The sequence below is a fragment of the Xiphias gladius genome, chromosome 19 (assembly GCF_016859285.1).
Source record: "Xiphias gladius isolate SHS-SW01 ecotype Sanya breed wild chromosome 19, ASM1685928v1, whole genome shotgun sequence".
Lineage (NCBI taxonomy): Eukaryota > Metazoa > Chordata > Actinopteri > Istiophoriformes > Xiphiidae > Xiphias > Xiphias gladius.
Genome location: NC_053418.1, coordinates 19242658 through 19255414, shown reverse-complemented (window position 1 = coordinate 19255414; position 12757 = coordinate 19242658).

Here is a 12757-nt window from a genome sequence, read left to right as displayed (position 1 = left end):
CAGGGAGCTGCCTTCTTAAATCAGATGAACCTGTACTGTCATGATCCTACTGTTGATATCCCAGTGAGACTGATTTGTTTCTGTGTGTGCTTGTGTGTGGGGAACTCCTTGACAAGAAAAGGATATAAAAACTGTAGCTGCCTAAAGAAATACAGTTTAGTCCTCACACACCACAGCCCACCGTATGGCTCAGATAGTGAATTTTTCTTGTCCATAAAATGGTCTCTGACCATGAAGACCGGGTGCTTCCACACACTTCACACCATTCTGGAGACGAGTGAGGACAGATTGGTGTGACGCACTTTGCAGGCAAAACGATGCACAAGGACAGCAGCTCCCTCTGACAGCCTAGGGAAAACCAAAAAAAAAGAAAAGAAAGCACATAGTGGTGGGATAACACTGCCTCTTTTTTTTTTTTTTTTATTGTTTCTCAGTAATTGTCTCTGTAGAATCCTTAGCTTTAGGTTGGCCTGGACACATTCAAAATTTCATTTTTAGACATTGTCAGTGCGGGCAGTGAGAATATTTCCATCAGATCTGTTATTGCCACATTTCATATTTTATGTCTTTTTGTTGTTTTTTTTTTGTTTTTTTAATCCTTTGATGATTGTTTCTATGTTGCATGGACGGACTGAGCTTCTTTACAGCTGAGTTTTAATCATGTAGTACTCAGGCTTTTGAACTGTGCAAATACAATTTCAGAAATGCCAAAGCTAAAAATATGTCACTGTAGAGACTCGTATATGCCGGAGTGTGGGCGGTAGCCTTTAGCATTATCTTGTATATTGTTTTCATGAGAAGGGTATAGCTATGGCAACACATCACTGTATGATTTCTTTCCTGTGGGTTTTTTTTCTACTCTTTCCAACCCTTCTTGTGAATTTCAAATAAGAAAGAGGAGACAAAGAAGAAGAAACTGCAGAAAAAGGGAAACAGGAGAAAAATCTCCCCTACCAAGGCAGAGAAAATGAGTAGAGAAAAGCTGAAGTTGAGAAGAAAGGGGTTAAAGTTTTTGGGCCACTGGATAAACTGGAACAGATGTATAAAATGTAATGCCTTAATTTTGTGTCTTTTAGACTGATTATTGTAAAAGAAAAATCAGTTATTGGCAATCATTGACATAGACCATATTTAAAACCTAAAAGTTGCACTCTGCCTTTGGAAAAAATGTGGGAGTATATGAGGGGAAAACGCAGTATCAACATACAAAATTTGTCCTTTAGGTTTTCAGCTTCCATTTGCTGGTAGTCACATTGAACTTAGTATACTAAATGAATTTGCAATAGAATACATTTAAATATGTGATTTAAAAGTAGCTTCACCGCACCTGATCGTGAACTCCTCTAGAAGGTGAAATGGCAGTCAATGCTACTCTGCTAAGCTAGACTAGTTTCAGCATGTCTCGTGTTAAGTTTGGTTGTTTTTATCCATTATAACCGGCTAATAACTTATTTATGTGGGATGACAAATTACATTACCTTATATTTAAATCACAGGAAACAGCTAGGGAGAAACATAAGTATATTTAGCTTTAGCCATCTAACCAGTTAGCTTTATCTGGGTTTGGCTCTCTTGCTTTGACTGTTTGGTTTGGTTTGTAGCTGTGTTTTGTTGTAACTGCAAATGATATTTTGCTGTTTCCTTTGAAACTATACATTTCTCTAGCATCAAGATGTGTATTAAAACAAATGCAAATAAATCAGATTCTGATCTTAACTAAACTTTGACTAAATATGCAGTAAGAACATGTACATGGCCCTTAAAAGGCCGGAGCAGATTTATATTCAGAGCCATATAAATCTGTAGCAATAACTGACACGACCACTGATATTTGAAAGAATAGCTCCCTGCCGTCCTTAGATTAGTGGGTTACTGGTGTGTGCATGTTTGCATAGAAATGAAATGTGTGTGCAGAGCAGAGAATACTCATTAGCCGAGTCCACCCAGGAGCTTTGGCCCAACAGTTTAGTATAGTCAAGGTAAGTTTTTTTTTTTTTTTAATTTCATCATTCGGTCAGTTGAGTGGTTCCAGTGGATTCCCCGCTGATGCTCAGTGACGGTGGTCCTGAATAATTAACCAATTCTGACAGCCATGTAGGGGTCTGTTTCCATGACAGCCCCACTCCCGGTGTCCTTGCTGCCCTGAGGAGTAATGTAAATCTCCTGTCTGCTTAATGTCACAGTAACAGCGGCACGCAAAGACACGCAGGTCGCGGTCAGTGGGAGCTTTTGATTACATGTCCGGCCTCAGTTTCCACTCTGCGCAGGGTCATCACACAGGGCAACCTGTGACCACATGAGGAAGAGGTTCATACACTGTCACACAACTATAATGGGTTTTCAGGGACCTGATGAGACAAGATGTAGCATAATCCTCCAATACACAGCTGGTGGAGAAAGCTAAATACACTTTGTGTTTGGATCCCTCCAACATTCGACTGTGTGTAGCAGTGCAGGCAGTATATAAACTGACCACAACAGCGTCCGTGGGGGGTGAGGTGGGCGGGATGACTTTAAGGTCACAGAGGGAATATTTTAATGATGTCCGTAATCTTTTCTGACAGCATGTTGACACATCTGTGTTTCTGAGAGTGATACTCCCTCCACCACACACACACACAATCTCCTGATCTCCCCTCACACACAACACTACTCAGACATAGTCAATTACCCTTTAACATCAAATGGTTCATCAGTTCCCTTGCCCATTAGACAGTGAATTAACCTTATCTACCTGCAGATGAAGAGGTATGAGTGTGACAGTTATAGACTTGTCCCAGTCAGAGCTATTACTAGAAAATATGCCAAGTACTTTCCACACAGCATGATACTGGCTAATCAGGCCCAGAGAAATGCAATAAAAAAAGGATTATGATGCAGTTATTTATTGTCAAAAGTGCTTATTCTGTATTTTAATCATTCACTCAGTTAATATGTGGCTACATATTGTGTTTGGGGACTCGAAGGGGCCGTGAGATGTTTAAATGCTAAAACTCAGCAGGAGATTTTTAAAGCCAAACTTCCAGTGAGTGCACTGGGTCTTAGAATGGCTTGGTTGATAAAACAGAAAACTCCAAATGAAATTGCTCCATTTGTGTGACAAACATTAAAAGATTCTTTAATTTGGTTGCTTATAATGTTCATTTTGTTTGGCTTTTTAAGTGACATGTGGAGGCTGTTAAGGCTCAAAGGTGTTGCTTTCAACAGAATCTCCAGAGTATCTCCAGAATCTCCGGCTAAAGGACTTACTGAAAGCTTTTACAGCTCATATTTATTGGTTTTAACAAACTCTGCTCTTATCAAAATGAAATATGAGATCATTAGTGTCGTGGCTATCATGATGATGGTGATTACTATGAAAATGATAATAGTGGTGGCATCAATCGTGCTGCCAGCTTCAATCACCAACTAAACTAATTCTTGCTGTGAAACCAATTTTCCTGTTCAGACAAATCAAGTTGAGACATGAAGTGTGGTTACCAAACCGAGATAATCACCGTTGCCTAGAGAAACAGTACCCGATTTCTGTCTGCTGTGACTGACTAAGCATCAGGGCCTGCTGCTCTGCTGAGAACTACTGCTCCAGGCTGTCATTGATACATCTGATCCTGTAACCAAGCTGAAACCAACTTTGGTCAACCCCCAGGGGCCCAGGCTCAAATGTGGAGAGATCACATGGTAAATCCTCTGTGCAGCTTGCTCAGCACTTAGCCTGTTGGCCAGAAGACAGCCTAAATACATACAAATTCCTACCGTTACTACCAGAATCCTTTTTACTCCTTTTCAACTTCACCGGCTCACTATGTGACACAAGCTCAGCTAACTGTATGATTTCTGTGTCGTGGAGGGAAAGCTGTGCCATCAGCCAGACCCAAAAGCACCACTACATTGTCTGATTAGATGTAGATTTTGTGTGTCCTTATGTGAGACAAAGAGAGAGGCTTTATTTTTTTTCTGTTTCTGTTCTGCACAGTGTTGGTTCATTTTCTGTAACGTCCTTGTCCTTCGATCACATATGAAACCCTAAACGAAATAAACACCTATTAAAACCACAATGATATGGAAAGACTTGTCAGCTGAGGTGTGTTTTGTCAACTGTCTTGCCTTGTGTGAGTTGTTTCTGTGTCCTCTCTATTCCTTCACTTTACCATCCACACTGCTCATCATCCTCCTTCACAACCTCTTTCTCATCATCCAGCTCCTTTTCCCACAGTAGATTCTCTTGTTATTTGTGAACTACACGCCACATTTATAATAACTAGTTTGTTGAAGAGAACCACCCACTCACTGTTATTCACAGTCAGGTAATTGATCACTAATTCCTACACTATTATGTGAACCTATTGTGAAAGATGCAACGCCTCTTTTAATCGTTTTTTCTTGTTCACGCACTCTTTTCTAAGACCTGTCTCTCTTCTGTGATTTGTGTGGTATGTTTTGAGGTTTATTTAAGAGTGTAAAGCTTGAGGAAACTTACGTTTATGGCGTGTATGTATTTGTATGTGTGTGTGTGTGCAGCAGGTGTGCAAGGTTGCATGATGGAGCGGTGTGGAAATGAATGTGACCTTGATCAGTACCAGTTTGTACCTGATGTGACAGGCCGGGATTGGACGAGCCATTTTATGATCTCACCACTGCATAGGCGCAGACAGGCCATGACAGGAGAAGGGACAAAGTGAAGGAAGAAGAGTATCGGGGGATCATAAGGCAAATTATTGCAAAGAGGAGGAAAAAAGAGAAACATTTAAATAAACTGGGATAAAAAAAAAGTCCAAGGCAGAAAGATATTGAAGAGTGAGAGAAAATATTTTTAACTTATTTATTATGGATGGATACCAGGGAGTCAAGTGAGATGTTATGTCATGCTCATGTTTCCAGACAACAAAGAGGCATATCAGGGCCCTAAAATGATCAGCAGCTTGACAGGGGCCCCTCACTATCGTCCCACAAGACAACTCCTCCCCTCTGTTGCTGTGGCATCTGAGTGATCTCTTCATTAATTCATAGCAGAGTGCCGAACTAAATTAGCACTTGTTAGCCACCCGCTGTTTACTTTTCTTTATTTGCTATCATTAACTTTGCTCCCTTCAAACTGTGCACTGTGTGTGTAGTCATGTGTGCGTGCGTGTGTGTGTGTGTGTGTGTGTGCGTGCGTGTGTGTGTGTGTGTGGGGGGGGGGCATCATAACAGCCTCACCTAGCAACCTGCCCTGGTGAGATGCTCAAAGGGTCTGGATCACTGGGGTGACAGCCACACTGAGTCTCCCACCCCGCAGCCCCTCACAGTAACTGTGTCTCAGGTGCTTTTGTTGATGACGTTCCACCTGCTAGATGCTCATCAGACCCAGACAGTGGCCAGATCTGCAGAAACAGGTCCTCCTTATCACCCCCATTTTCATTCTCCTTCACTCACCTCTGCTGAAACATGAGGCCTTGCCAGCTCATTACAGGAAACAAGGCACAGACTGATCATCCAATGAGGAAGAGCTGAGGAGACATGCCACGTCATTGGAGTAACAAGGACATCTTCATCACCTTGGACATTTATTTAATCTTCATGGCTGCCAGATGAGAGATGTTTTGCATAGAGGTGCAACAGAAGAAGACCACCTCTTAATCTTCATCTCCTTCCTCTTTCTCACTTTTCAGGCTCAAACACAGACAAGGCTTGCCATAATAAGCACTTAAGCAAATCAGCAAACCAAATCAGAGTGTGAGATCAGAGTTTTAGATTATTACAATGCCTGTAATGCTAATAACTGGAGGAAGGTTTGGCTGGTTTTGGCGTTGAGGCTGTAACGAGATGATTGTGGAATATCTGGAATTCTTGTCTTCAGCCCAGTGTTTGTCCTGGACCTATAGATGTGTTTTAATAGAGACTGACAGTGTCACACACACAAACACACACATGCACACATACACTGACTGCGTCATGCCCTGTCTTACAACACGCCTTGACTAGCAGAGGGACGTCTTGCCCACCTGTGGCTTCTGACTCCTGGAGCCAGCCATCTTCTCTCAGCTACCATTTCTCTCCTTCCAATCATCTGGCTTTTTTCCCCCTGTCCTCATCTGTATGTGAAATTACCCAGCTTTACACCTTTCTGTCTTTAAAGGGAAGAGTGAGGTTTGCTCAGCAGAAGACTCAGAAGTTCAAAACTCAATTGAAGTAAGGGCGGGAGGAGGAAAGCGATTCCCAAAGGAGACTCAGCGACTTTCAGAGTGGTAAGACATTTGGAACATTTTGGATTTGAATGCTCTCTGGAAGATGAAGCTTGGGCGTAGTGTATAAAAATGTAAGAAAAAGGCTGATCATAAGGGCAATTTTAAACATTCACAGAAAGTTTGATGAAATCATAGTTGGGAAAAAGTAGTGGAAATAAGGACGCAGTGATTTGGCAAATAGCAGAAGTGTTACTTTTGGGATCAATGTGTTCTGGGATTTCTTCATGTGTTGAATTTTACTGGGTGATGATAAAAATTGCATTATGTAAGCTGTAGTAACAGATCAATTCTGCGAAATGGTCGGCTGCTGGTATGCTAAATAAATGATAGTCATCTCCCTATATTCCCTCTCTTTCTTGCTTTGCCCCTCCATCTGTTTGCCATTGGACTCTGAAGCAACCATATGCTCTCTATGTATAAATCATCCACAGTAGGTTGCTCTCTGTTAGTCTGATAAAACATGGATTTGGCCGATTGTTCGATGACAAACCTTTGAGGGGTTCTCTGTCCCCTAATCAGAGATATCCCTTTTTTTTTTGCTTTGTCTTTCCTTAAATATTTAAATTTGCTTTTCTTGGAGAGATTGAGAGCAGAATAATGTAATCATCTGTCCTATGCGATGTTTAGTTTTCTGCTTCACGCCTATAAAGCCTCAACTACAACATGACAGAATTCCCTGCCACTCTGATAACTAAAGCCACGGCATAGTTTTGTACAATTTTAAGTCTTTCTTTTCTCAGAGCTTTATCTCCATGATGCAAAAGTGACTGGAGATTTGGTCATTTTGTGTCTATGTCTGAGCGTGCACATGATTTAGTCTCTTCTTCATGATTCAGTGATTAGTGACTTGTCTCCAAAGCAGTCTTTGGCTGACACAGATGAGCTGTCCCTCATTAGTGTATGTTTTGCTTGGACAGAAAGCCAGCACCTGTGAATCTTCAAACCCACACATACACACACACACACACACACACACACACACACACATGAAAATTACAAATGCGTAATTTTCTGAGCATATTGAGAATATCATGGGTTTGCTGGTCGTCATTTAGACTGTTGTCAAACAGCCTGTGAAATGTGTAGGAGTTTCAGCGGCGGTATGGACAGCTTTGGTGACACTTCTCTACAGGAGGCTGACTTGCTTTTGGCTCATCCACTATTACAGCTTGACAGCTAGTTGAGTCTTCCCCAGCTGAGTTTACAGACAGCTGCAGAAAGGAAGAAGAGAGAATATGGTTCTAATCTTATCGTGTCTTTTTTTGGGTAGGTTTATTGATTTTTGTAGTAGTACCTCTGTTGCAGGATGCTCACAAATGATAACTCGGACAGTACATATTACAGCTGCAGTGCTGATTTTGTAGATCTCTTTCTCTCTGGCCAATAATGCTCCGCTAGAGTATTATCTGTAAATATATATCTGATACAAAAAGCAAGTGTACTTGAGAGAAATCCACCAATTCTGGCAAAGAGAAACACACATATTGTCTGTGGATGCTATGCGTGAATTATTGATGGCATTAGCCTGCTTAAAAATGCATCCCCAACCTTTCTGTCGCACAGAGAGAGGAAGCAGTAATTAGTGTTAGGATATGAGAGGAGACAGGCTAATTATCGATGGGGTAAACATGGCAGCCCACGTTTGGAGTAAATCTCCTTTCTATTTGATATAGAATTTGCAAGTATATTAATTACATATTTGTGAAAATGCCGTATTGTGAATTACTGTCCCTAATTTTCACCACATGATCCAGCTGGTTTGGGTCAAGGGAGGAAAGGGTATGAGAATAAGGGGAGATGAGAGAAGAGAGATATGTATTTTGTCTTTACACAAATGTTTAGTAAAGTGAAAAAAAGAGGTGGTCGTGATGTCTAATTGTGGAAAAATAAAAGCAGCTCGGGAGGAAAGACTGGGATGAGCCTCTTGTCACAGACCATTCCATGTTCAAGGACAAGGCCATACTGAATTCATTTCACCAGTTTTCTACATTGATTTGCTCATTTGAGTGAGGTGGCTACACGCCAGACTCTGACTCACAGCAGCACTCACAGCTGAATAAATAAAAAACGGATGGAAGGTATGGTTGATGGGGAATGGGAACTGTTGCAGATCGGGGCAAATACTGAGTAGGTGGAGAAAGATACGGACAAAAGAACAAGAAACAGCTCAGCTTGCTCAAGTCTAACTGGCTGTAATGAAGATCGAGAAGTTGATGGTCAAATCTTGTGTAGGCAACGGGAGAGAAGGGTGAGAGCTGAACTGTGCTGAAGTCTGTCACACCTGCCTCCTGCCATTAAAACTATTATTTGGTATTAGTGTGGAGCTCCTGGATGGATCCAATTTTAAGGATCCCCACTCTGAACAGAGACTATATACGGTGTATATCTGTTCAGAATAAGGATGAGAAAAGAGCCCTAAAGCAGCAGTAATCCGATTACCAGTACAACAGAAATGGATAAAAATCAGCTGTAAATAATAAAGATGGGGGAGTAAATCTTTGCACACCTAAGACTTTCATCTCATTTTCTCAGATTTTTGGTCCTTTGCAACCTTAACATCTGGTCATGACAGTGGTGAAATTCTCTATTTATTTTTTTTTAATAAAGACATTTATTGTTTGTTTATAATACTTGCAATACTACTTGTAACACTTAGCCTTTTTAACAATTAAATCCATATTCTGCAGAAAGAAAACACAAGGAGGCCGTCCTTGTGTTATCCATCCATCCATTAGCTATACCGTTTATCCTTTGAGGGTTGTGGGGGGGCTGGAGCCAATCCCTTTTTGTACTTTTTTCATCTGATGCCCTTTGAGAAAAACACTGTTTTTTTTTAAATTTTTATTTTAAAATTTGACAAATTTAAAGCTGGCAACTAACAGACCAACAAAACTGACCTTCACCTTAGTCTTAAAAAAACTGTATGAAACAATAACTTCATATCACACTGATTTTCATGACCTTAACTTTGTTTACAAAGCCAATTAGTAAATTTAGTAAATGCAGTGAATATAAAACAACTGTGATCAGATAGCTGTGGGATCTTGAAGGGATAGATCGGAAGGAATGTGTAAGCTCAGTGTAACTGTATACCAAGAGTCGTCTTATGCAGCCATGTCCAGTGTGCATGTTTTCACCACATTGCATCATGTTTACAGTATAAAGGCAGTAAAATCAACGGATCCTTTGTATAATAAGTACATGAAGAACTAATCGATTGCAGTTTGGAAAAAGTCATGTCTGTGGCAGAAAAATGCAAATTTAAAGGTTCATACACTTTAATAATGTTGATATTACTAGTATTATGTTAGTAATGCCACAAATGTAAGGAATTCTGAAATTAGAATAAAACTTTTTTATTAATTTACTTTAACTTTTAATTAATTTAACCACTTTCTGATGAGATAGCTACTCATATCATTATGAAGAACAGATATTTTCTTACTTTCTTCACTGTCTCTCTGTGTCTCTCTCTGATTTTGTCCTCCAGAGGAAAATGACGAGGAAATCTCACAACAGAAGAGTTCTGACCCCGCTGTGCACAGAGATCAAGGTAGGATACACACTTCCTGTTTCGCCAGGATCTTCAGCATAATAGACAGACATGGATCAGTTAACAATTATATATTGACTATACATATTTATATTTACACTTGTGTATTTCTATACACACTAGAAGCTGATTGGGCTCTGAAATTATTTTAGAAGCTCACCTGCAAAATTGTCTGAACAGCTGCTTTTACTGCTGCTCAATAATTTCAGTAGAATGCATAGTTATATAATTAATTACCAACATTTCAATAGATAAAAAAAGTTTACAATATTGTATAATTTGTCCACCTCTAAAGGTAATGTTATTCTTGAATTGTAAGTACAAGTGTATGAGCATAGTGAGGTCAAGGAGATGTGAAAGCCAAAAGGCCTGACCTCAAATTCTATACAAACCGCACAGAAACACTCAATAATGAAATACTTATAACAAAGAAGTGGTTACGGTATGATTTTACTTCAAACCAGAGTGGCTCACAGTTTTGTCTACAATTTGTAGTGCAAAGGTTTCTAACTTTTACATTCATGTTCAGTCAAAGTTGGGTACCTTACAGAGAAGTGCTTTTTTTGATGACAAATACTCGGGATAAGATTTTATGTGCAATGATTTCAAAAGCTCGGATTTAGAAAAGAACCTAAGATCCGGATGCCTAAAAGATAAACTGGCACTCAGCAGTGGATAATAATTTGTTCCACAGACTCAATTTGTGTATTTAAATGTGGATGAAATGATAACATGTACGAAATTTCCTCTGACATGGTTGTGTTGTGGTGACAGTCACTACACCGGCAGCTCTGCCACTATGGGTCAGATGTCACTATACAGCATTTCAATAAATGTATTGATGACTGTGGGAAACAGATACACTTTGATCGTCAACAAACTTCCAGACCAGAGACGAATGCTTTGTTCAGAAAGTCTTGCAATTAGTATTTGTTTGAGAGATTATAAACAAACAGAGCAATTTTTTTTTAAGTATTTTGTTATTCCTACGGCTAATGGTCTTTTTTTCTGTAACTTGTTAGAGTCTGAGCTTTTCACTTTACACAACACGAGAAAAAATATTCTCCTAATCAGACAGCCAATTAAAAAGCCTATCCAAAAAAGTTACTTGTTTCATGAAATGACCTGGACTTGAAGGGATACATGTGATCAGGCAAGCAACTGTGTAAGTGTTTCTTTTAAGGGCCTATATTTTAAACTTTTCCAGTGTTTTGTTAGAGGTTTTGATATCCATAAGAAGATATATTTGTGGTTTTAAGTACCAAAAACCATCTCAATGTAGTTTTACATCACCTCTCTCATGTTTCTCTCTGGAGCACTACCGAGATCGGGGTGTTTTGTGTCAGTCAGCCGATCAGAAGAGAGGCTCAGAGTGAAACAAAGCAAAATAAATAAAAATATAGCAGATTTCCAGTAACACTCAGAGAAACGGACGGTGGGTCTGAATGGGCTGTGCTGGGGCATGGCATAGGGTGGTGACTGTTTCGTTGTGACATCACAAAGTAATGGAATTCCTGATAGCCCGTTTTAGGGCACAGTTTCTGAATACGGGCTGTGTGCATTTCTCCGTGGATTGAGCGTTTTGATAGTTTCATGGTATTTACATAGCTCCTAGACCTGCTTTATAATCAAAAGAGACATGGAAATCTCACTTTCTACATTATAGGACCTTTAATAAATTAATTACTATTATTTGGTGTTGGGCCATGTACTGTACATATCAGTCTCAGATTAGCTGAAGCCGTACAGATATCTTCTTATGATCTTTAGCTAGACTCAATATAGTACTTAATTACTTTTGTTATTTCTTATAAATTCCTTTCCATGCTGTGCGTGAGACCATGAGGTCATGTTATTTGTAGGAAACATTTCTGGCAATTCAGGGGATCAGTAAGTGATCTTGTAAGACAGCTGCATATTAGTGTGCATGTCTATGAATATATATGTGATATATATGTGTGTGTGTGTGTGTGTGTGTGTGTGTGTTCGTTCGTGTGTCTGTGTGTGTGTGTGTGTGTGTGTGTGTGTGTGTGTCTGAGTGTACCGTAATTTGTGTGTGTGTGTGAATATTTTTGCAGATGACTGGTCGTGTGTCTGCTGCCGGTGTGGGGGAATGTGTGTTTTGTGCGGATATACTGGTGTGAAATCGTACCTGAGTGTATATGGTGATACATGGGAGGATTATAATGAAGCTCTGAGGATGCAACATCTAAGTTTTCAGGTTAGTTACCATGGCAACCACACAACCTTGTGTAGGTGGATCTTTGATGTTAAAGAAAAGGGGTGGTATTGGGGAACAGGAGGGAGGCAGATGTCAGCTAGTAGTCTACACAGTGACTAGTCCAAACTTTAGACAGACCGTATCAAATCGTCTAATAGCTGCTTGGGCGAAATCTAAAACTCTTTTTTTACCTGTCTGCTTTTCAGAGTCTGTTATTCCACCCTCTGTCACTGGGTTCCTCAACCTTTTCTCATCCTGTCTTCCCATTTTTCTCATGAACCCAGGAACTTCTGAGTAAAATACTGTAACTTTGTGTTTAGCTTGACATTTGGTTTTCTGTGTTCAAGAGCTCGCCCCAAATTGTTTTTTCAGAAATGATATGGGATAACCTCTATCTTTTTGTATTGCTTTTTTATTAAAATATATTTTGAAAAATTAATACATCAGTCCTACCTCTTACATCCCTCTCTGTGTGTTGATATCCCGTAGAATTTATATAACTGTTATAGTCCTACTGTCAAACAAATTTTGGACAAACTTCTAAAAAGTTGGAAATACTATGTGTGCATGTGTGTGTTGTTACCATAAATTGGGCTGAACTGAAGGACCTTTCACATAATGAAGTAACAGTTGTCACAGCCAACTCCAGTTCATACATATCCTACAAAAACACACATACAGTATTTCCATATCATAAACAACACATATCGTGTTTTGTAAGTCTGAATAAAAAACTTACCCTGAATTTATTTTTCCATT